The sequence below is a fragment of the Diadema antillarum genome, unplaced genomic scaffold (genome assembly GCF_040938485.1).
Source record: "Diadema antillarum isolate AM-2024a unplaced genomic scaffold, OU_Dant_1.0 seq00000462_RagTag, whole genome shotgun sequence".
Classification (NCBI taxonomy): domain Eukaryota; kingdom Metazoa; phylum Echinodermata; class Echinoidea; order Diadematoida; family Diadematidae; genus Diadema; species Diadema antillarum.
The window spans coordinates 1885034-1889201 of NW_027271433.1; positions in this window are offsets into that span (position 1 = coordinate 1885034).

Here is a 4168-nt window from a genome sequence, read left to right on the forward strand (position 1 = left end):
GACGTTACCACGACGACGGGAAACAGTTTGTGTGTGTGTGTGTTGGAATTGCAGTCCTTCTTTCAGCAGTAAAAACCAATGCTGGAAATGATAGCAGGGAATTTATGGCCTCTGCAGTGGAACCATTACTTTTTCTATGTGTCAGTAACATCATTGTGAAAAGATGAGAGAGAATTGCTTCAGTCTGCAGTTTACATCTGCTAAATTGTGCTTTATTTAAAGCAAAAACAAAAAACAAAAAAGTCTACAAAAAAAATCGATTGAAACAGGGGTACACTACCAACTCAAACCTGGTATTATCATGACAGAAATTGTGTAGACATGAGTGCAAACTGCCTTTTAACCCGGTAAGTACCGAAAAGGTGAGAGATACTGAAGACAAAACAAGTCTCCACAGTGTAGCCACTTTCATAAAGTGGGTGATTTTGTGCACTGTATACATTACAAGCCATTCTAAAAAAAAAAAAAAAAAAAAAGGTTGCTGTGAACTTTTATATCATTGTGCTTTGGCCATGGCTTACAGTGTTCTTTCATTTTTCAAGGCTGTTTCTCTAATTCCAGGCAGTTTAAAGTGAGTACACATTACTCTTTATCGCTCTCTTGCTGTTTAAGTGCAACTATTTACCAAGCAATGCAGTATAGTGTCGTTTTTTATTAACTTTAGGGTATCAAATAGCAGTATTAGCAACATTGCTCTCCTTGTGATATAATCAATGCATCTTTTAGCCATCCTTTTATCTGGATTCAGGGTTCATGAGTCGCATGTTTTATTCAAATCTACTTGTTTATTATTTTGAAATGTAAAATGTATGTTTCCTTCCCATTTTTCATGATCAAAGTTCTTTGGAAATTGGAATACATGTGACGTCATTGATGTCTGTTGGCACTATGCTGGTTTCTCACACAGATCTTATATGATCCGAGTCCATGATTTTCTATAGGTATCAATAATGAAATAATGATAGGCGGGTATTCATAATGACCTTTACCACTCAGTCTGAGTGCTCAAATAAGCCAGTTCACAGTTACAATCTGAGCATGTGCAGATAAAGGTCATTGCAGACATTCTCTTGAGTGGAGAGTCACTGAGATGTTAAAAAAACTGGATAGCCTTCATTAAGACTGTGTTCTAAATATTCATGTATGAATCAGGTGCATATTGGAATGTACTTGATAATGTGTCTTCTTTTCAACCAAATCAATAAAAGACTTTCATGTAGCACTTGCATGTAGAGGGCCTAAATTACCACTTTCTGCTTGGCTGTGCTCAACTGCTCTTCTTAAAGATAATTCCACTTTTTGTAAAGTCTGTGGTTCAAGAGGTCATTGCAGACTGGTGCTAACTGTGTACTGGCTTATTGCTGCCATGTTTTATTGCTTTTGGCAAATTTACATCAATGTGAGAAATGTGTCCTGAGTGTGAACCAGCCATTGAGACTAATGACATACCTGCACATTCTTTGGTACCTGCTATTAGAGCTTAACTTTGTCATTTGTGTGTGATTTAGCATACTGGGGCCTCTTTTTTCTTCTTCTTCTTTTTTCTTGGGGGGGGGGGGGGATACTCTCCCATTATAATTTGCTATGAAAAATACCATTGGATTTGATGACATTTCTTAAGTGAATATGAAAAAGATTCAAAAGACTGATGCTGAGGAAGTTAATGAAAAAGTTGGAGAGAGAAAGAGAGTTAGATGGAGAGAGAGAAGGAGAGAGAGAGAGAGAGGAATAGTAAAATCTGATTTTTATTGCTTTTTAGTCATTGGAAGCATTTTGATGACTATCAGACTTTTTAACCACCCTATTTACTATGACTCCTGAGTTTTAATGGTAAAATTCTGTACTAGACTTATATCTGATATCTTATATTAGCAAATACACTGCCTACAATCTCTAAGTAGATGTTTTGGGATAACAACAGTTATAGCAGGGTAGTGGTATTATTGTGCAATCAAATGTCGCCCTCAAATCCATTTACATATCCTCACTGCAGTACGGCTAATCATGTTTATCTTGCATGTAACCAACATAGCAAATGACATCAGGAGAATAAGTGTGAACTTATTCATTAACCTGGTGAGGACAAGCTGATTTTGCTAACGCACATTTCCCACAGACACCTTCCCAAGAATACTCGGGACTGGTCTTCAACAGGTTGATGACTTGTTAAAATCTGCTTGCTGAGAGTTTGCCATTCTTATTTTTACTTGTTTTGGCTTACCTGATGATATTTGATTGTATGATCTTTACCAAATAAAAAACAAATAAACAAACAAACATACAAACAAACAAGCAAACATTGACATGTCTGGAAACTGTTATGATTTAGAATAGGAGCAAGCAATTTATTCTTTTAATGCATAATAAATGTATAATGAAATGTCTGTAAACTGACAAACAAAAGCGAACACAATATTGGCATGCCTGGTAACTCTCATGATTTAGAATTGGAGCAGGCTATTTATGCATAATCCAGTATATTTTTGTTGTTTGCTTCTTTAATGCGCAGTACATCATGGAATGTGAGTAAACCATGAATTCATTTTACTTGCAGTACCATAGGGAATCCTAAGAATAGGATGAAAGGCTCATTACAATTATGCAGGGATAGATATTATTTTTCCTTGGTGCTTTGCTTGCAACCCAAAGTCTTGTTTGCATCATTATTTGTCTTTTATATCGAGAACAATGTAGAGCAGTTAGATAGACCTAGAGTTTAGTTATTCTACCTTGGAGTTAAAAGAGGTTGGGTGGATGGGGTGTCCAAAATTGGCTTTATATTTTGACACATGATGTATTGCTAATTTGGCAAGTTCAATCGACCACATGCACTTAATGCACTTTAAACTTCAAAAATATATGTAATCCCTGGTTGACAATACCTGGTATCTGACAAAATAATGACTTGTCTTGAACAAAAAACAAAATAAAACAAAACAACCAAACCAACAAAAACAAAAACAAAAAACCTTTTCGTATTGATATCAATTGTGCTAAATAACATTGATGTTGATGTCAAACAATGTAGAAACATTGTTTGGGGTTTCATTAATAACTGTGATATTTTAAAACTGAAATCAGTATTTTGACGCTCAATATTGAGTTTGGAGGTTTTTTAGATTATATATTTCACTATGCCATAATATGATATGAGGGCTTTTTACCCCAGGGACACTATTACATTGTAAGTTCTTAAAAGGAGACATTCTCTTAAAGTATACTTCCAGAGACATTTTAGTGTATTCGTCTTGCCATGAGAAGTATTAATTAGGTCTATCTGAATTTGAAGCTGTGTGTGTGTATGTTTGTTAATATATGTCTGTGCTATAATATAGTTTTGAATTTGGTGGTAGAAGGCTTAATGGTGCACCACATATTCTTTCTAGGGTATGTATTTGGCCCTGAAAAGGGCCTACCCAGTCCTGACGTTTCGGCAAGCATGTTCTCGCCGTTCTCAATGTACATGCTTGCCGCAACGTCGGGACTGCGTAGGCCCTTTTTAAAGCCAAATACATACCCTAGAAAGAATACATGGTGCACCTTTTAAGCCTTCTACCACCCAATGTTCTACCGCCCAACGTTCTGCCGCCATGGAAGCCTTCAAAAATAAAATAGTTGTGAATTATTAATCGTGAGTAGAATATCTGTATGTCCACAGCAGTTACGCCCTGCCCTTAATACATTTGGGCTGTGACAATTATTGTGTTTCCTCCTCAAAGGCAGTTATTTCATCAAACAATTGGCTCCAACTCACTTTATACATGAAAGTCTGAGTGCTTTGCTTGTACACCTTACCTCAGTGTAGCTTCTAGGTAAACATGATACTCAGTGGTATTCTGAACCAGGGTTTAACACATCTTCTGTAAACATATGTTATTAGAACAGAATTTTCAAGGCTCTGCAGATTCTGTAATGGCTGCTTGTTCTCTGTTCTCTGGTATATCTTTGTTTTTTAAAGGACTTTGCAGTGTATCATGTCACATGTAAACACCCGAGGAAATTCCCATGTATAAGTCCAGCACAGTGTAATGCATGTATGTCGACTGTGACACTATTCTTTGAAACTAGTTAAACACAAATTGATGTGTTTCATATTATGTCATCAACTTTCGTCTGCTATGACAGTACTTGCATGGAGATGATCCTTTTTGTGTGTAAGTTAGACAAA